This window comes from Ictalurus furcatus, chromosome 17, assembly GCF_023375685.1.
Source record: "Ictalurus furcatus strain D&B chromosome 17, Billie_1.0, whole genome shotgun sequence".
NCBI classification, from domain to species: Eukaryota; Metazoa; Chordata; class Actinopteri; order Siluriformes; family Ictaluridae; genus Ictalurus; species Ictalurus furcatus.
The window spans coordinates 2,081,060-2,102,699 of record NC_071271.1 but is presented as its reverse complement, the minus strand read 5'-3'; the positions used below and the strand labels follow the sequence as shown (position 1 = coordinate 2,102,699).

General features: G+C 42.0%; 1 protein-coding gene across 2 annotated transcripts in view; it reads right to left on the bottom strand.

Moving 5' to 3' along the window:
- lsamp (limbic system associated membrane protein) overlaps nt 1-21,640 on the bottom strand; it is a 690,614-nt gene that overhangs the window by 533,866 nt on the left and 135,108 nt on the right. The gene's annotated exons all lie outside the window — the stretch shown is intronic.

The following is a 21,640-nucleotide window of genomic DNA, read 5'->3' as shown; positions in this document are numbered from 1 at the left end:
ATCCAGTCCAGAAGCTTCCCCCAATTAAAAAGAAAGCTGGGAGGCCAGTCCAACACCTACTAATAACGAGTGTCAGTACATCCCTGACCTGCAAGCAAAACTCTACACATTGGACCACTTATTTTACTGTCGGAGAATTTGCTCCAGGCTTTTGAGAGGAAACAATGGCTCCATAATAGGCAATCCCAACTCGGGCAATTTGCACGAGAAGTTAAAGTCCTTGTATTACTTGTCACCCTTGGTGCAAAGTTACTCACCAAGTGTCAAGAGACCATCAAGTTCACACAGTGGGATGGTGACATCATCTTCGCGGTGCTGTGAACAGACAGGGTTAGCCCATGGCAGATTTAAAAACTCAATCTCCTGAAACACTTGGGGGAGGTGGTGCCTGTTACTCTGGAAACAGTCGTAGCAAAGAGTGATGGGTTTTGGATGTAGTGCTCAAAAACCATCATCTCTAACGGTCCTAGCAGAGGTTGGCAAGTTGTAGACTGGGTTTCTAAAAGATTGTTGCCCTGTCTGGGTGCACAAACTTCATATTACTACACTGGGGGAAAATTCTACGGATTTAAATAATAGCGAAGTCACACAATGAGTGAAACGTCCCCATTGTAGTCGTGTCCAAGCCAGACAGGGTGATCAGTTTCTGCGTGGACTTTCGCAAGTGAATGCCATTTCATAGTTTGGTGGTTATCCATTGCCTTGTACTGCCAAACTCCATGCTCAGCTAGGCTCATTTTAATTTAATCCTATTATTCAATTCTGGGAAATTCCCTTATCACTAAAATTGAAGTAAAAAAATATATATATATTTCTCCACCTGTCTGGTTAACGAGTCATTCTTCTGGTCAAGCTTTTCAGGGCACCAGCTACATAGCAATTTTATCGCAATAATTAACGAGCCATATATATATACAAATCAGAGATTTTCATAATCTCAGCATGATTCCTGCAAAGAAATATTTTATAATGTAATATTCATAACTCATGTTCAATAACATCTGATATGGGTGAACATGTAACTGTAGGAGCAGCACTTTGACGTTGATTTGTTGTTTCAACGTTAACGACTTGCTATGAAGTTCGACTTTGAATACAGACTAGAATCTAAATGCCATCTTGTTGACATTTGAGTGCATTATTTAGCTGTGAATAAAACTGAATTGAGACAAACACTCAGGTCACGAATACATAAAGAGAGACGCGTATGACCCGGATACATCGTGGATTTTTCTGTATACGCAGGTAGCATGAAGGAAAATAAGTGCAAGAGCAGTATGAACCCTACACACCAGACAGGTTTTAACGTGGCAGAAAAGCACGCCATCGCATGAAATGAATACTACCACACTGAACTGAAGAGAGTGGATTCAGTATCAGTGAAACATGAACATGAATTATGTAATGGAGCTCAGCTCAAGGTGTTTTAATGCTGTCTTGTTGTGCAGTACAGCTTTACATATAGTACCTTGACACTAATATGATTCAGATATACTAAGTAGAGTCAAATACACACAGACCAAACAAGTCTAATAAGATACATGGAGTGTGGACATTTAGATTTATGGTGGGTAATTATTTCAGACCATGTGTCAAAAGAAATTCACACAAATGTTGAAAAAAAATCTAAGAAGCTTCTGTTATACATACTACATAGACAATCTCTCTCTCTCTATCTCTCTCTCTCTCTCTCTCTCTCAGAGAAGAAATTAACAAGTTTAGTAACATTCATTAAGAGCGACAGTGACAAATTCACACTTAATTTAGCTACATATCAATAAACACTGCAAAAATAAAGACAACCCTGGAGATCTTGCTGTGTAGTAAATGTTCTATGTTTTATAGATAGGAAGGTGTCAGGTATAACAGACGCAATTACCTCATCTATATGGTCCAACAATGAACCTGACAGCCAGACAGAACTGATGTCGAACAGCCACAGACAGTGTCACTGAGATTTGAGAGGCAGCTTATTAAAGTCAAACTAAAGATAGAAACAGTGTCACACGAAATCAACCTTGAGCAAACTGCCCTGACATACTCAAATAAAGTCCTCCCTCAAAAAAAAAAAAAAAAACCCAACCCATCTTAGTTGACGGGTATGGAGGAACAGAGAAGAGAATTAGAGGTTTCCACTGGGGAAGGTTTACATGCATCATTTATAACTGAGCGCTTATGGGCCATAAACATCATGAAATTCGGTGTCTGAAGACCAGAAACACAGGTATCTCATCAACTACAGAAAACGGTTTCATTAACAAGAAAGTATCAGGGCTGGGTTTAAAAACAAGCGCAACTACATTCCAACATCACTAGCCAACAAAATTCCCAGCAACCACCAGAGACCCCACTAACCTCCATTCCATAGACCCCAATAGTTACCCAAGACCCCATTAACCTGCCCAACAAACAGCAAAACTCATATTTCCATTTGCATCTAGAGAATTTGTCAGACTCTCGTATACACAGTGAGTTACAGAAGTGCTATGCGCTCTTGCGCACCAAACACGTATCCAAGTGGTTGCACAATTAGGTCAAGATCTAAGAATACAATTAAGCTAAAACCCCAGTTAGAAATGGGTTAATACAACAAAAACAGTACATAAAGGTTTTAATTTCCTTAACTACCAGAGAATCCATCAAAAATCTCACCAATCACCAGATCAACCACCAGGGACTTGACCAATCAGAAAGACATCTCACAACCACAGGAGACCCCATCAACCAGCCATAATCCCACTAATAATATATCAAAGACCCCAACAACCAGCAAGCCTCTTACCAACCAGCCGATCCACCACCAAAAATCTCACTAACCATCAGAGACCTCAACTATCAGGAATATCCCCCCAATCACCAGACACCTCCACAAGGAAGAATCTTCCCAACCACCAGAGACCAAGAGTCTCACTAACCACGAGAAATCCATCAGATCCAAGAACCAAGCAAGAATAAGGGCTGGAGTTTAAAAAAAAAAAAAAAAAAAGTATATACAATTCAACATCACATATAATCCAACCAGCAAAAATCTCACCACCGAGCAGAGGCCTTCTTTGCACCAAACAGCCAACCAACAAGAATATTACGATCCACCAGATCTCAGCACCAGAAACCACAACTCAACCACAAGAGACCTCACCAAACAGCAAAAATCTTACCAACCATCAGAGACCCCACAAACTCAGTCTCACCAAGTAGTAATAACCTCACCGACTAAATCAAGGCTAGATTACAATCCAGCACAAAAAGAACAAATAAACCTATAGTGAACTAGCATGAGGATGTGTTCTTCAGCGAGCACTTCTGTGACTCGCTCTGGATAAGGCAGTCTTCCAAATGCCACAAATGGAAATAAAGCGCTCCCTGTGAGCTCAGACAAAGAAACTGAGAGAATGGAGAGAATAATTTAAGATCTATTTCCATCTCAGAGCTTATTACATTGATTAGAACTAAAAAAAAATAATAATAATAAAGATGGAACTAATGAGACTGAGGTACTTTTAGAGATATTCTGATTCACTTCCAACACAGAGGAATGTAATTTTGGATCCACCGACATGTTCAGCGAGTTTGTCTCGTAGCTTTTATTATTATTATTCTTATTATTCTTAGCAGTTTAATTTTGAGCAGATAACTTTGGGGAGATTTTCACATCTGTGCACAATGATTTATAGCACCGCACTGCTTCCTCAGCATTATGTCCTTCTGCTAAAATTCATGAGACATCAGAATGAAACTTTTCCCCCCACAGTGAAAAAGCTATAAAAACATAGACCTTCCGTACTTTTTGATGCAATAGCGCATATTAAAATGCAGTTCTACCTCATCTTCAGACTTGTGCTTTAACAGCAGGAAGCTGAAGCACTCAGGATTCTCATCTCCACTCCACTGAAGAGCAGCTAATGCCTGATATATTGCCTTTGTGAATTAGCATATAAATAAGCAGTGCACTTATAACGTCTGTTTAACAGCTACCCTGCATCGAGTGGATTCTGCATTAATATAAAATGTACTGTGTTTTAAGTGTCATGTCGTCAGTCAGCAAGAGCTACATTTATGTCACTGGACTCTAAAAGAATAATAAATGAAATCTTACTTGCACCCTGTATCATAATCAGTGATCAAAGTACCCAAAAACCATCATCATCAACGTGCAATGTCTTGTAAATCCGTCAAAAGTTTATTTGATTCTTCACTCAAGGTAAAGCAGGAAAGTTAAATATAAACTCTTACAGTAAATGTACATAAGATTCCCAAAAGTATCAGAAGATATCTCAAATCACACAGGTTTTAGTTCCTCTTTCGGCAAGGTACCAAGAAACGTGATGGAAAATTAGCGAAACCTACCTAGCGACGGCTTTATTCATAATCTCGCAAATATTAGCTAGCAAAATAATCAATCTGGCAACACAAACTAGCGCCGTGCTAAGAGCTAGCGATCATACAGCATGCAAGATTATGTTTTTAGGTTCCTTGGTGTAAAAATGATCCAAGGCCAACAACTAGCAACAGCTTTAATCCTGATCTCCCCAATATAAGCTTGCACAATAAATCACTCTGACCAGACAAACTAGCTAAACGCTAATAGCTTAATAGCACTTGAGCGATTAAGAATAAAGCTGTTGGTTATAGTTAGTGAATATTTTCCTCATGTTCCTTGGTGAAAATATTAGCTAAGGCTAGCTAGCAACAGCTTTAATTCTAATCTCTCAAATATTACCAAAGCGTATTTGATATATATTAGCATGACAGGTTTATGTCACATGCTGATACGTTTCACAGCACTGTTGAATTCTGGATTCTGATTGGTCGGCTTCGGTCAAATGGGTCCACTTTACGGCATCAGGTTGTCGTTTAATTATTTTTCTACCACAGCATGACATGGAATGTATTATTCCGTATTTTAATTTGTTCTCCAAAGCTCCTAATTTGACCCAATACACTTCATAACAACATCTCTAGTGTGTGCTGTCTGTATGTGGACTAACTGGAGATGAGGAACAAAGGAAGAATAAAGAAAGCTTTGTCAGTCACACCTCAGAAAAACAGAGTGATAGAGAGAGAGAGAGAGAACTTCGACATTGCGTTTAGCATAACACTATGGGGAGCGCCTCTCGCGCGCGACAGGCGCCTGAAGCTTGTGTAAAATCATGCCTATTTATAGGCCTGCCATGATCAGGTGACGTGGCAATTAAGCGTGTCGCGTGATATAAATATGTCACCTGTGAACCACGCCATCAGCCTTTATTATCTTCAGCGAAAGACTGCATGTCAGTTGTTTGTGTAAAGAAACAAAAAGACGCTTCATTTCATGGCTATCTTTTCTCAAAATCTCAGAACTTTTCTATCCCTTTAAAAGAGAGAGAGAAAAAAAGAAAGGAATGAGCGAGAGAGAAAAAATATGAGTGAGAGAATATGAGTGAGAGAAGTGTGTTACGGCTTGCTCCCGTTTCATCATGGGGAAAAGTGCACACTTTCTGGGTAAAGTGTCTAGTGGTGTAGCATGCGATGGCAGCCTCAAGAGGCTGCGCATGGTAATGCCTACATTAAGCAGCTCGGCTCACGACTCGCGCCCTTTTTGTAAGCCGAAGCGAGTTGGGTTTCGGAGCCTCGCGGATCTGGGCTGGCCGCTGCCGAGGCAGCTAGCCGTCTCAGGTTCGGGGGATCTCTTAAGGATCCGGAAGTGGAGCCGGACACGAGCGCTGTTCTATCTCTTGTGCTGTCTTCCAGGTTCGGCTCTCCGCAGGATTTTGGAGCTCGCGTCGCGACTCCTCTTTCCACTATGGAAAGCCAAAATGGAAAAACACACATACACAAAAATAATAGTAATAATTCCTCTCTGACTCTAAGGAGCCAGAAGGGTGTACTAAAAACTGAGAGCAGCATATAAAGAGCTGCTTAAAGTGATTACTAAGGCTGGATGAGCCTTTTTCTCCCCAGTGAAAGTAAATCCCTCACACTGCAGAAACTCCCCTTTCTTACAGAAGTGCATGACAAAATATCAGACTTCTGGGGGAAAACCATGCATAAGCCATATTTAAAACCCCACGATGTTGGATTATTCGGCCATTGTTGGGAATGAACGGTATGGCTATTTAGCTATGCTGTAGGTGGAGGAGGTGCTTGCGAGCTACCTCTCTCCATTGACAGCAGGTAATTAGGGGGGCCGGCTTTGCCATCCAAGCCACCGTGTAAGGCAACCGTGGCATTGGTGGGCAAGGCCAATGCGGTAGTAGTCTTGCTTGTGGGTCACTGCAGACAATGACAGTGTTGTAGACCTACCAAGCAGAACTGCTGAGTGAGCTCGACATGGGCGGCATTCAGCCAGTTTCTTCCCTGTTGTCTTGAGTTCACCCGGGCATGCACAAGTGGAGCCCCGGCCAGCACTAGTGCCAAGCCAACCCCCGCGGACAGCCAGGGGAACCGGGCGGCCACAGTCGCGGCCTGCTACTAGGCCTAATCTGAGAATGGTCATAAAGGCCAAGCAGGCAAAGAAGAGCGGTCCTGAGAGGCCGTGGAGGGACGCATCAGGGGACGTGAGGTTGTTAGGGCAGTTAGCCCCCAGTGCTACTGTAGGGCCTCCCCTAGCCAAGGCGGTCCCAAGTTTTCAGTGTTCTCTGGTCAGCGAGCTGTCACAGGGCAACGAAAATCTGATGCTTTCCCTCCAATAGAATGTGGAATAGTTAACATCACTAAAAGACCATCTGGCAGCGTGGAAACTACTGCCAAATGTGTCTCCATGGGTTCCGTCTACCGTAGAAAAGGGTTACCGGGTCCAGTTTATAGCTTGACCCCCCCCCCCCCCCCAGTTCAGAGGTGTGCTCACCACAGTAGTCAGCACAGACCAGAGCCCGACGTTAGCCCAGGAAGTAAGATCCTTCTTGGACAAAGGGGCCATAGAACATGTACCGCATTCCCTGAGGGATGGCAGTTTTAACAGCCGTTATTTCCTGGTCTGCAATAAATAGGAGTATGCGGCCAATTTTAGATCTGAGTCATCTGAACTGTACTCTTCGGACATACAGGTTCAAGATGCTGACGCCCAAACTTATCGTTCCACAGACTCAGTTTGAGGACTGGTTTGTGACGATAGATCTAAAAGGTGCATATTTCCATATAGAAGTATCACTAGTTTTATCCCCTCGCACCTTCACAAAATGCATGGATGTCATTCTGGCTCCATTGTGACTCCAGGGCATCCGTGTACTAAACTACCTGGACAACTGGTTAATTCTAGCATGATCCAGTGAACTGGCGGTTCAACATCGAGATGTTGTTCTCGCCGACATGAAGAGATTGGGGCTCAGGTTGAACCTCAGAAAAGTATGCTTACCCCAGTCCAGTGGACAACTTTTTTAGGGGTTATAAGGATTCTACTACGATGAGGGTGTTTCTATTCCTAACATGCGTAGGATCAATCCAATCAACATTGAGCAAGATAAAGCTGGATCTTGGGAGACTATTGGCGCTTATCGGCCTATTGCATAGGAGACCGTTCAGTGGTGGCTGAGAAGTTGGGGGTTCACGAAACCTCTGAGAATAATCAGTGTCACGCGGCCATGCCTGCATGCTCTGAGAATTTGAGTGTCCCCAGTTTCTAGCCTTCCGTCACACTCTAGGGGTGTCTCCTTAGTGCAAGACAGTAATGACAGACACCTCCCTCATGAGCTGGAGCTGGTCTTAGACAGTTGTCCAGCTCACGGTCTCTGGTGCGGCCCTCATCTGGAGCAGCATATAAATTGCCTAGAAATGAGGGCCATATTTCTGGCACTGAAATTCCTTCTTCCTCAATTGAGAGGTTACCATGTGTTTCCAGACAACACACCAGTGGTGTCATATATTGACCGCCAGGGAGGATTATGTCCATGCCCCCTATTCAGGCAGGCACAACTAATTCTCTGGGCAGAAGGAAAGTTTGTCAGTGAGTGCAATGTACATTCTGGGAATATGGGGCAGACATCATGTTGAGGCAGGGGAATTGGGAGAGCCTCTGTGGGGCAACATTGCTCTAACTTCGAGGTTTATGCGTGGTGTCAGGCGGCTGAGGCCCACCTGCAGGCTGCGCATACTTTCCTGGGACCTTTCTTTGGTCCTGGAAGGTCTGTCAGGTGCCCCATTTGAGCCTTTAGAGTGGATCTACTGTCTCAAGCCGGAGGGCTGATTTATCACCCTCGGACAGAACTATGGAAACTGTGGGTCTGGCCCCTGAGGGGCACCAGCTCATAGATTCTGGTCTCACAAGTGAGGTTGTAGAGACCATGTTAAATGCTAGAGCAACATCCACAAGGAAATTGTATGCACTCAACTGGCAGCTTTTTGTCTTGTGGTGTGAGGAACGTCAGCTAGACCCAATGAACTGCGCAATAGTTACAGTCCTGGAGTTCTTACAAGAATGCTTCTCAGTGGGGTTGGCTCCTTCTACAATCAGGGTTTATGTGGCCGCCATTTCGGCCAGCCATGCCCCTGTTGATGGAGCCTCTGTGGGGTAACATACTCTAACTTCGAGGTTCATGCGTGGTGTCAGGCGGCTGAGGCACATCTGCAGGCCGCGCATACCTTCCTGGGACCTTTCTGTGGTCCTGGAAGGTCTGTCACGGGCCCCATTTGAGCCCTTAGAGTCAGCCTCTGAGAAGCTTCTGACTCTGAAGGTAGCTCTTCTGCTGGCCCTGACATCTCTCAAGCGAGTAGGAGATCTACAAGCTCTCTCTGTTGCCCGTTCCTGCCTTAACTTTGCCCCTGGATTGGCCAAGGCCTTCCTGTGTCCTATGCCGGATTATATTTCTAAGGTGCCTACATTGGCTGCCCACCCTGGGGTGTGGCAGGCTTTCTGCCCTCCTCCATTCCCCACACCGGAACAAGAGAGAATGCACCTGCTGTGTCCAGTAAGGATTCTCTGTACTTACGTCCACCGCTCCGGTCAGTGGCGTAAGTTGGAGCAGCCACTATTCTGCTTTGGCGGCGACAGTAGAGGTGATGCTGAGGTGACGCCTCTGGGCATAAGGGCTCATTCCACTATGGCAGTCGCCTCCGCGAAGGCTTTGTCCAAAGTGGTATTCTTACAGGATGTGTGTGCTGCTGCACGGTTGGTCTACGCCACACACATTCATTCGTTAATACAGCCTGGATATTCATTCCACCCCAGGCTCGAGTGTGTTGCAGTGACCCTCGGGCTTGGGTCTTTTTGAACAGGCCGTACCCTCGGTATGACGGAGTGGGTATTCTCGTTCCCATAGTGTTATGGTAAACGCAACGTCGAAGTTCCCTTTCGATGCGTAGCTTTGTCATACCAGGGCAGGCCTGTGAATTGCGTCTTTGCTTCAGATAATAGAGGCTGACGGCGTGGTTCACAGGTGCCATATTTATATCACGCAACGCGCTTAATTGCCACGTTACCTGATCATGGCAGGCCTATAAATAGGCATGATTTTACACAAGCTTTAGATACCGGTCGCGCAAGAGGCACTCCCCATAGTGTTATGCTAAACGCAACGTCTCGTTACATGGGTTACACGTGTAACCCAGACGTTTTCTGTAGAGAGAAAGAGCGAGAGAGTTTTCTGGAGAGAGAGAGAGCTTGAGAGAGAGAGAGAGTATTCTGTACCCTTTTATTCCCAGCAATCAGATATGAGGAGTGTGTTTGCATTGACAGATTGCTGTTTTAAGTTCATGTTGTAGCACTGAGCTTTTATCGGAAGTTCTCATTTAGAAACATCTGATGGTACTGTGATTGAAATTGGTGCAGAACTGCAGCTCAAACAGAGAAGAAGAGAGGCTCAATGCGAAAGTGAACGATCCGTAAACACTGAACACATCTGAAAACGTGGATCTGATGGAACACAAATGACTCGCAACAAAAATACAGTGTGTGTGTGTGTGTGTGTGTGTGTGTGTGTGTGTGTGTGGTGGGGAGGGGAGTGAGAAGCCTGGAGTGAATCTCGAGAGCTCTGACTTAATTTCAGGAACATCACTGAGTCCTATAGAGATGCTCACTCCATACCAAATTTGATAAACAATATGGCAACCTATGGAGGCTCATAAGTGCAAACCTGTAGAAGCGCAAGTTTCTACCATTTGTGGGAATATGTTATGCAGATTTCTCTCACACTTTTTATCTAGTAATTGTGAGTTAATGCGTTTTTGTATTTCCGCTCATTAGGCTCTCTGCTAATAAAGTTCAATTCAGTGTATAACTGTTCACACGCTGAATAAAAAGACACAGTTGTGTGATATTAATTGCCAATTATGAGGAAACAGTTGAGTTGAAAATGCAACAAAACAACAAATCATTTTTAAAACATGCAGCAACAAAGCAAAAACACATCAAATCCAATAACAACGACTAATCCCAAACACACAACGGCTAATCCCAAACACATAACAGCAAATCCCAAACACACGACGACTTATCCCAAACACACGACGACTAATCCCAAACACACGACGACTTATCCCAAACACACGACGACTTATCCCAAACACACGACGACTTATCCCAAACACACGACGACTTATCCCAAACACACGACGACTTATCCCAAACACACAACGACTTATCCCAAACACACAACGACTAATCCCAAACACACAACAGCTAATCCCAAACACACAACAGCTAATCCCAAATGCACAACAATTCATCCCAAACACATAACAGCAAATCCCAAACACACAACGACTAATCCCAAACACACAACGACTAATCCCAAACACACGACGACTAATCCCAAACACACGACTAATCCCAAACACACGACTAATCCCAAACACACAACAGCTAATCCCAAATGCACAACAATTCATCCCAAACACATAACAGCAAATCCCAAACACACAACGACTAATCCCAAACACACAACGACTAATCCCAAACACACAACGACTAATCCCAAACACACGACTAATCCCAAACACACGACTAATCCCAAACACACGACAGCTAATCCCAAATGCACAACAATTCATCCCAAACACATAACAGCAAATCCCAAACACACGACTAATCCCAAACACACAACGACTAATCCCAAACACACAACGACTAATCCCAAACACACAACAGCTAATCCCAAATGCACAACAATTCATCCCAAACACATAACAGCAAATCCCAAACACAGAAGAAATACACAACAGCAAATCCCAAACACACAAACAACTAATCACATACACAACAGCAAATCAAAAAACCATAAACAACTAATCCCAACACAACAACAAAAACCAAAAACACAACAACAAATCCAAAGACAAAACAAATCAAAAACACAACAAAAACAAAAGCAAATTCAATCTGTTACGTGCCATGTACAAGCGAAATAAAACACTCAGGTTGTGCTGTGACGCTGCCTCATCACGTGACCTCATCACACAATCAGCTCGATTTCTAAGATAAGGATGATTGCTAACTGTATACCGATTTTTTTAAATAAATGAATGAATATATTGATAAATTGTTTCAGGAACAGAAATAAGAGCGCGAAATCAGAAATCTGTCGACTTTGTTTCTAAAAGGTGTTGCGTGAAATTTCTCCAACTTCAGATGCTGCAGATTCACTCGACTGGAGGCTAAGCAGCCTTTCACACGTGTTGACGTGTTTAATGGGAATTGACACACATGGGATAATGGAGAAGGTGAACGTTATTAATGAAGAATTCTGGCTTCTTTTCTCCACCCTGCAAGTTCTCACAAGTTCTCTGATCATCCTCGGCTTTCAGAGTCACACTTTGGAATGAGTGCTTTAAGTGTGACATCCTGCAGGGAGGCCGTGTTCTACTATTTATTCCTCTCCCTTCCTTTACTCCTCTCCCTTAGTTTACTCCTCTCCCTTAGTTTACTCCTCTCCCTACCTTTATTCCTCTCCCTTAGTTTACTCCTCTCCCTTCCTTTACTCCTCTCCCTTCCTTTACTCCCCTCCCTTCCTTTACTCCTCTCCCTTAGTTTACTCCTCTCCCTACCTTTATTCCTCTCCCTTAGTTTACTCCTCTCCCTTCCTTTACTCCTCTCCCTTCCTTTACTCCCCTCCCTTCCTTTACTCCTCTCCCTTAGTTTACTCCTCTCCCTACCTTTATTCCTCTCCCTTAGTTTACTCCTCTCCCTTCCTTTACTCCTCTCCCTTCCTTTACTCCTCTCCCTTCCTTTACTCCTCTCCCTTCCTTTACTCCCCTCCCTTCCTTTACTCCCCTCCCTTAGTTTACTCCTCTCCCTTAGTTTACTCCCCTCCCTTCCTTTACTCCTCTCCCTTAGTTTACTCCGCTCCCTTCCTTTACTCCTCTCCCTTAGTTTACTCCTCTCCCTTCCTTTACTCCGCTCCCTTAGTTTACTCCTCTCCCTTAGTTTACTCCGCTCCCTTCCTTTACTCCCCTCCCTTAGTTTACTCCTCTCCCTTAGTTTACTCCCCTCCCTTCCTTTACTCCGCTCCCTTAGTTTACTCCTCTCCCTTAGTTTACTCCGCTCCCTTCCTTTACTCCTCTCCCTTAGTTTACTCCTCTCCCTTCCTTTACTCCTCTCCCTTAGTTTACTCCTCTCCCTTCCTTTACTCCTCTCCCTTAGTTTACTCCTCTCTCTAGCACCAATTTAGCTTAAAGGACTGGCTGGAAAACTGAGGTTTCTTTGGGGAGATTATGACAGTGTAACAGTAACTGTAACTGTTATAACATTCCCTATGTCACCATGTTATTCAGCAGCTATTCATGCTGATGGCTTCAAGTTCAAAACACCACAGAGCTTGGCAGTTGTCATGACAACTGAATGTAAGTCAGCTCGGAATATTTTATGTCAACCTTATGTCAAAAACATTCAATGTCACTTCACTCAGGTGTTATGGCAACTTGACGAAACCTGTGTGTGTGTGTGTGTGTGTGTGTGTGTGTGTGTGTGTGAGAGAGAGAGAGAGAGTTTGTTTCCCTGGTCACGTACTGCAAAAGTTCTCAACCTTTTGTAACTAAAGCCTCCCCCATCATGTGGCACACCCCCCGTGTTTGTTTGTTTATATATATATATATATATATAAATATATATATATATATATATATATATATATATATATATATATAGTGTGTGTGTGTGTGTGTGTATATATATATATATAAACTAACCTAATCTATAATCGGTTTTAGTAGATAGATAGCTTTTTTACTTCTTTAAATTGCTTTTCATAACTTTTACAATTTTTTAAAATAACTTTTATGACTTGTATAAAACTATATAACGGACAGTTGTGGAACATGAATGATATAAAATGTTTCTGAACACTAGAACTACTCTGAACAAGAGAATTAGGCTGTAATAACGTGTAATATTTTACACGTAAAACATGTTGCATTATATTCTTCTCGCGTTCTAAAAGCATTCACATGTGAATGCTGTAATTCGGGACGAAGGACTCGTTTCGTTATCCATGACACTGTTAAATCTCCGGCTCTCGGCCCCTCACTGAACAGAGCAGACGCAGACAGAGAGAGAGGTGTGAGTGCGGCGGGAAACAGGACCTCGCGCTTGCGGGACTGTACTGGTGATATTCGGAAAGCCGCTAAGGTTTGTCCAAAAAGCTGCTAGATTTGTCGCTAGGCGCTTTTTTTTTTTTTTTGCAAAAAAGTCGCTAAAGGGGTCTGAGAAGTGGCTAAGTTGGGAACACTGGTACTGCACTGACAGCTAGATAAAAGCCAGGCTAAGCTCCGCCTCTCCCCAGCAAAAAGAAAATACAGAGGGAGAGGGAACGCGGGGTTTTTCATTTATGCACAATGTATTTGAAAAGCAATAAAATACACTGAGAACCCAAATGATGTCCTGTCTGTTTTTTTTTTTTTTTTTTTAAAACTATTTGCACCCCCTTCTGATCTCTGCCCTCTGGTTGAAAACAACTGACTTACAGTGTGAAGTGCTTAATTAAGGGTAGTGTTCATGAGGCTACATTATCTTACACAATGCCTTCATAAACTGACAAACCTACTGTACATAAACATTTATAAAGGCTTCTTATACTGTAGCAGGTGTCAGCTATCATAAAGCTAGATTTTGTCAATTTGACTTTTTATAAAAGGTACTGAAGATGCGCGAGTGATCTAAGTTGACATAAGGTTATGACATGTTCTGGGAGGAATTACTATACGTACGAGCTTTACAACACAGTGACACAGAGAAGATTCAAACGCTGAGAATCGTTACACTGTAATGTAATGACTCCTACAAAGTCATTTCTCATGACCTTTGAATGTACACGTTGCACAAGGTCACGTGACTTAAGCTGTTATGTCAACTTACCATCCAACACCACAGATAAAATAAGTCTGTGTGTTAATATAAGCCTTCGTACAATGTTTATGTAGGTCTCATGTAGCGCCATGAACACTATCCTTAAGGAAAGTGTTCCATCATGATTTGATTAGATTTATTTATTTTATTTTTTCACAAAAACTGAAATGAAATTCTGTGAAAAATCTAATAATGCTGGCTGGAATACACTTTTGTAATTAATTGTGATTATTAACATAAGTTTATGGCAGTTTATGATGTGCTTGCGCAGGTTTCACATAACCCTACGGACATGGCGTTTAACCCTTTGAAGTCTGTATCTGAAATGTTTATATCGTATGTATGTGTGGATGTAAAAAAAAAAAAAAGTTAGCATACACTTTGTCAAATAAATAATAGTAATAATAATAATAATAATAATAATAATAATAATCCTGTCTGTTCTTCATGCTTCATGTAATGCTGCCAGTGCAAGTTCTCTCTCTGTCTTCCTGCAAATCTCTTGACAGCTAGTCTCTAAAATGTTATTTCTTGTCGGATATAGTTGACCAAACAGGATTTACCAACGTGTGTGTGTGTGTGTGTGTGTGTGTGTGTAGTAGACAGTGGTGTCAATGAGATGAGTGTTGAGAGCCGTGCTGAGGGTGTTTGATAGCTGTGTGTTTGAGCATGCTGTGAAGTGACACACTGTCTCTCAGCATCTTCACCATCATCGATCATCTCAACACGCTCGCCTTTCCCTGGATTTTTAATTCTTCGGGTGAAATATGGGAAGTGTTTCGCCTCGAAGGTGGTCCGAATAAAATAATGTACGACATGCAAAAAAAAAAAAAAAGAAAAGAAAAGAAAAGAAAAAAAAAAAAAAGGACTGCCCGTTTATTAGATACACCTGTCAGGGACTGTAACTCATATATAGATATATAAACAAAAAAAATAAATAAATAAAAAGGAGTTTTCAGTTCAGTAAGTACACTGTAAAACTGGATAGTTCATTTAACTAAAAAAAATTGAGGAAAGAAACTAAACTCAAACATTTTAAGTTGATAAATCAATTTCTTTAAGCCAAATACACTTAAATATAACAAAAACTTAACTCAAACTGTCACGTCTCGTGATGCAACGGAGATAAGGTAGGATGCAAGCGCACGTTGAACAACAGTATTATTTAAAGAGAGACAGGCGGACAAATCCAGAACGTCATCCAAAAACGTAATCCAGTAACATGCAAGGTTCAGGCGATCGGAAAACAGGCATAAACGAGGCAAGGCAGGAATCAAAGTCGTGGTTACGGGATACAGGGTCGATATACCAAACATGAAACAAACAGCAGCGAGGGACTGGGAGCGGAGAAACCAGCGTGAACTTAACAAACAAAACTAAACATGACATGAACTATGAACTATGAACTAAGACTAAGAATCGAAACATGAAACTATGGACTGTGACTGTGGTTATCTATCGTAAGGACTCGACACTAATCTACTATCTAACTCATTCAACATTCCGCGTCGTGTGCTGGGAGGCGCGCGGTATATATGCGGAGATAATCAGCGTTGTAATGATGGCTGACGGCTGAGGGAGATTCAGACACACGTGAGACTACAACCAATGACAGAACGGGGAGGAGACATGACAGAAACATAAGCAAATGCACGTGTCCAAATGTCACGATTGTCCACAAGGGAAAAAGCAGTTGCTCGCGCACCTGCTCGTGCACGCGCGCTCACATGCTCCACAGCGCGCTGCTTAAAGGGGAACTCGTGACACAAACTTGTTATATTTAAGTGTATTTGGCTTAAAGAATTTGATTCATCAGCTTAAATCTTTAGAGGTAATTAGTCGAGTTAAATGAAATGATCCGGTTTTACAGTGTGAGGAACGAAACACTGTTTGTCGTGCTCATATAGAAGAATAATCAGTGATGCAGTGGTGTGATGAAGTGGAGTTACTGTTACCAGCATGAAGCTGATTATTTTTCTATAACAGCACATCCTGAACTGTATTATTCCTCTTACACTTCAGAACATTTCCCCAATGTTGAATTCACTACAACATTAAATTAATTACACAACGAAAAGAAGTCCTTTTTATCCATTTGTAGTTACGGAACATCCATGAGACAAGTCTCTCACTTGTGTCATAGCAGCTATAACAAGTAGTTCCCTCACCAGTCTCTCTTCTCTTTATTAAAATAAAACGAAAAGTCCATTGTTGCTTGGCTATTTTAACAAGAAACCGCACAAGCATAAACTCCTCTGTCCTGAAGATGTCGGAAAACGTGAAGTTACCATTTTATTCCTCGGATTTATTTTTTTTTTTTTTCCAAAGCGTCGACACTGGAGAAATATGGACTCCTTCCATAAATGCTACATAAACATCTCCTTACAAGAGGAAACCTTAAGAGTTTTTTTTTTTTTAATTTAAATAATCTGTTTATTATTAGAGGAGTTGTAGTGAATAAACTGTTACTATAGAACCGATAACACATTCGAACAAGCACATTATCATAAGCCTGTGATTTGTTCGGGGAACATTCCACAACAATACATGTAACTTGGGAAAATTATATTTATATACACACACACACACACACACACACACACACATACATACATGCATACATGTATATGTATTCCTCATGTATCTGTGACCTTTATATTCAATAATTAGTTCCACATTTGATTATTATTATTATTTATTACATTGAAACTCATCCTTTGTCACCCTTTGGTTGAGGGGGAAAAAAAAAAAAAAAAAATCAATAAAACGTCCATCAAAGAATGACATTTGAAAGATGGCATGCCACATTCATTTTTCACTTTCTTTCATCTGTGCACTGTGTTAGTAAAAAGGTCTTCTTTTTCGTGTCGGCACAAAATGAAAACTCAGTCCTGATTCACCTCGACGCTGTGAATACACCCATAAGGCCTTTAGCGATTCTCTTCTCACGCTGTTACACAAGCTGCGTCTTCACCGAGTTCTGCTCCCAGCAAATGACAGTCCTGTTTGAAATTCAATTTCCGTCCATGCAGAAGTTGTACACAATTTGTTTGTGTAAATACAGAGTGTTCATGGCTCGGGCGTGGTGTAGCATTTTGAGGTAACAGGATTGACGAAGGTAACAGTGGGAGACTGAAAGGTTGCTGAAGAGCTAGTAGATGTGTATCTTGGAGGTTGTCATCAGAATGAACTGCGTAATACGGAATTATTCAGACGTCAATTTAGGATTTCAGTTTTTATTTCTCGCTTTATATATCTCGCTGTCTTATGCAACAGAAAATATAGAACCTTTTGTATCAGACCACCCGATTTTTAGGCAAGCAGAAGTACACGAACAGATAAGTCTTGAAGTAAATAACACGGTGGATTAGCGGTTAGTACGTTCGCCTCACACCTCCAGGGTTGGGGGTTTGTTTAGCGCCGCTTCCGTGTGTGTGTGTGTGCGGAGTTTCCACGTCCTCCCCGTGCTGCGGGGGTTTCCTCCGGGTACTCCGGTTTCCTCGCCCAGTTCAAAGACATGCAGTGTAGGCTGATTGGTGTGTCCAAAGTGTCCGTAATGTGTAAAAGGATGTGTGAAGGTCTTGCCTTGCAATGGATTGGCACCCTGTCCGGGGGTCTTTTTCACCAAGATGCATTCCTCTAATAATATATATATATATATTTATTTATTTTTTAAAATGCATCCTCGAGCATTGTTTTTGAAACATTTTCCCACATGGACGTTGACAGTAATTTAATAGTGCAGCCACTCAATCATGAGCGAGCAACAAAAATGTGACCTGCTGATTCATTTAGAATAAAAAATAAATAAATAAAACACACTGCCTGTGTGTATTATAATCTAGAACAAGGCTAGAAGACATATTTTATAATTATATTAAATGTTAGTTTTGTTTTTTTTTTAAGCGATTAATAGTGGAAAAACGCCACTAATACAAACTTGAAATAGCCATTCATTCAATCTATTAAAATAAATAAAAAGATAAAAAAATTAATAAGAAGAGTTGGTTGACTTCTTTTTATATTTTAGACATGACATGAGATCCTGCCTCTAAATTTAACCCTGTAAGGATCGAGTTAATGGACGAATCACGTCCCTTTTAAAATTGCAGATTCGCTAATATCGGCGTGTCTTTAACTCAGACCTTCTGTAACACGGACTCAGAATTATTCAATAAAATCTCACATAAAGAAAGTGATGTCTGGGGGAGGAAATGTCTCCAAATGCTCCAAGGAAACAGGTCGAATTTCGTTGCTGGTGCTGATTATAATGCGTTATAAGCACTGCTTATTAATGTATTCACACTATAGTTAATAGACGTTCAATATTTACAAATCCATTACAAAACAAAACAAAACAAAAAAAAAAAACTATAATGCCATAATTCATAAATAATTATATTTTTATAATAGCGTAAGAATGTTAAGAATGCATTCATAGGTCATTATACTATACATATGGCCTTCACAGAAAGTATTACTGAGAAAAAAAAAAGAAAAAAAAAAAGAAAAAAAAAAAGGACTGTTTTCGTTGGAAGAAATTTAATGCAGATATTTCCCTTCGGCCATGATTTTTTTTATTATTTTTTTTTTTTTATTCATAACGTTCCCACTGATGATGATTAGCACAAGCAAACTGCAACGAGGATCAGTAGCATCATTTATTTTCAGTGTGTACCAAAGCAGAAAATCCTTAGCCTCGTACATTACTTCTACTAAACCTTATTAAGACACGCATATTTCAGGGTTATTTTGTCCATTATTACACAGAAGAGCACAGGCCTGATTAACTTTCTCTGGCTTATAACAAGACAGTCTTTGTTAGCAGCTCATTTAGACTTAAAGGCTTTGGGTAATGGGAAGAAAATGCTAATGCGCAAAGAGAAGCGGAATACTAATATTTGAGGAGTAATAATAAATGAAGGCAATATCGGGTGCCCTTTTAATGATTTATGGTGTGCAGTGTTTAGATTTGGTTTCCTCTTCTGTCTTCTGGAATGTACTTACATGAGCGTATTCAGACCCTGAGATTAAACCCTGAGAATGACTGAATAAGAAAATACTGTATAGAGTACCTTTTACATTGTATTTTTACTGCTATAAAAAGCTTTAAGCCAAAATCTTTGATTACAGTTGGTCACCAAATATTACATCTTTACATTGAAAGGAGAGAAATTGTGGTAAAGTGGGTGGGGCCTAGAAGAGTTTGAATAAAAAAAAAAAAAAAAAAAAGTTTGAGAGACAAGAGCAGAGTAGGATTAGATATTTATATTACTAGGGCTAGTCGTATCACCTTAGGATACTGTGACAAGACGTGATGGGGGGAAAAAAAAATTAATAAATGGTCCCGCATAAGAACTTCTCTAGACGCTCTCTCAACTGCAGCATGCCTTGCTCACCCACTGCAGATTTTGTAGGGGCTTCCCAGATCTAATGGACCCTGGACAGACCAACCGTAAACCAATTCAAAAGATGAAAACCCTGTTGATGCTTGGGGTACCGCTATACATGCAAACAGAATGAACGGCAAGCACTTGTCACAGTCTTTTCCCGTGTCACTGACGAACTTCTTCAGCATGTTCGAGTGTTTGGCTGTATCTCTCAACTAGTCCGTCTGCCTGCTGGGGCCAGGGACTCGTCCTGATTGACCAAGATACCCAGCTCTCTGTGGAGGTGCTTCATTAAGCTCGACGTAAAGTTGGTGCCTTGGTCTGTGATGATCTCGTTTGGGATACCGACTCTGGAAAACACTGATTGACTTGGCAGTTGTAATTGATCTTAGGGGGAAGGCGTCAAGGTACCGAGTAGTATAGTCACACACGAACAAGATGTACTGGTGACCGGCGCTGCTCCTCTCCAGAGGTCCAACCATGTCCATTGCGATTCTTCTGAATGGAATGGCGATCTCCGGCAATGGATAGAGAGGCACTCTGGCAGACCTGTGAACAGCACTGGTTTTCTGACAAACAGAGCATGTGGCACACCGTGTGCATACGTCAGTATATATGGAAGGCCGGAAGAAACGGGAACTGAGTCTTTGGTAGGTTTTCTGATGTGAAAGATTTCCTGACCATGGTAGTGTGTGCAAGGTGTAACACAAGAGCCCTACAACATTTAGGGATGACGAGATGTGCAACACCATCAGGCATCATGTACAAAATACCATTCTGCAAAACGTATTTCAGCCCCAAGAGTTTGTACTTTGCTTTCCCCTACTTACGCAAGTAATGGCTTTAAGGTAACAATCGACCTCATGTAACTGGGCAATATTGGCTGGAATCTTCTAATCTCTGCCCTCCAGACTGTCTGTGGATACCTTAGGTATCAGCGTACCCAAATACTTTGCCATGCAGCGTTGCTGACATGTTTTTCTAGGTTTGTTACAGCTCTGGATAAGACTGTCGTCCAAGTCTGGCAGAGGCTGCAAACCAGTCTTGGCTTGAGCTCGTGTGAGCACTGGACATGATACAACAGTTTGAGTATTTGTGGGTTTATCACACAGGATTAACAAGTCATTCAACACTGGTATATCCCACCCAAGAACCACATCAGCAGCATCAACTACACCTACACACAAATACATTTGTTCATTGACATTCAGTGGAACCTCAACTGTAGGGTACTTAACTTCGTCACTGTGAACACATTGTACAGATATGGTCTTCACATGGTCACATTTTCAGGGACAACCACGTTTAATCAGCAACAATGAACTTCCTGTGCAAATCAAAGCTTTCAAGGTCTGTCTAATCACAGAAACTGTGCAACAGTGCATAAAGAGTTCAGTACTCGCTGCTTTGTCACCCCCGCCCCAACCCACCCAAGCCCTCACTGGCACATAGCAGTAGTTCGACAGTTTAGGCTTGCTCATAGGGCAATTAGCAGCTTTATGACCCTGTTGTTGACAATAAAAGCACATCAAATTTTTCATCGAAACATTCAAAACAGTACCTTGTTTGTCCTGCTTAGTCTTTGAAATGCCTCTTATTGTTGATGTGGTCATCCCCTTTGGCGTGTGTTAGCGTACTGCATTGCTAGTCGGGCCACGGTCAGTCCATCTGCAGGCTCATGCTCCTTCACCCACGTCGTACGGCAGCACACGCAACTGCTCTAGGATAATCAGCTCACCGATTTCCTCCTTGGTGCGCCGTTGTGGCCTTATCCAAGGAGCATACAGTCCCTTCAAGTGATGGTAAGTCCCTGTGGGTGTTTCTCCCGGTTCTGCCGGAAATGCTGCCGGTAAGCCTCTGCTGAAAAGTCGAATCTTCCCAGCAACGCTTCACGTGGATCCTCATACACCACCGAACGCTCCTCATTCATGGTGACGTACACGTCTAGTGCCTTCCCGATAAGCAACAGCACGAGTCAACAAGCACACTACTCCTCTGG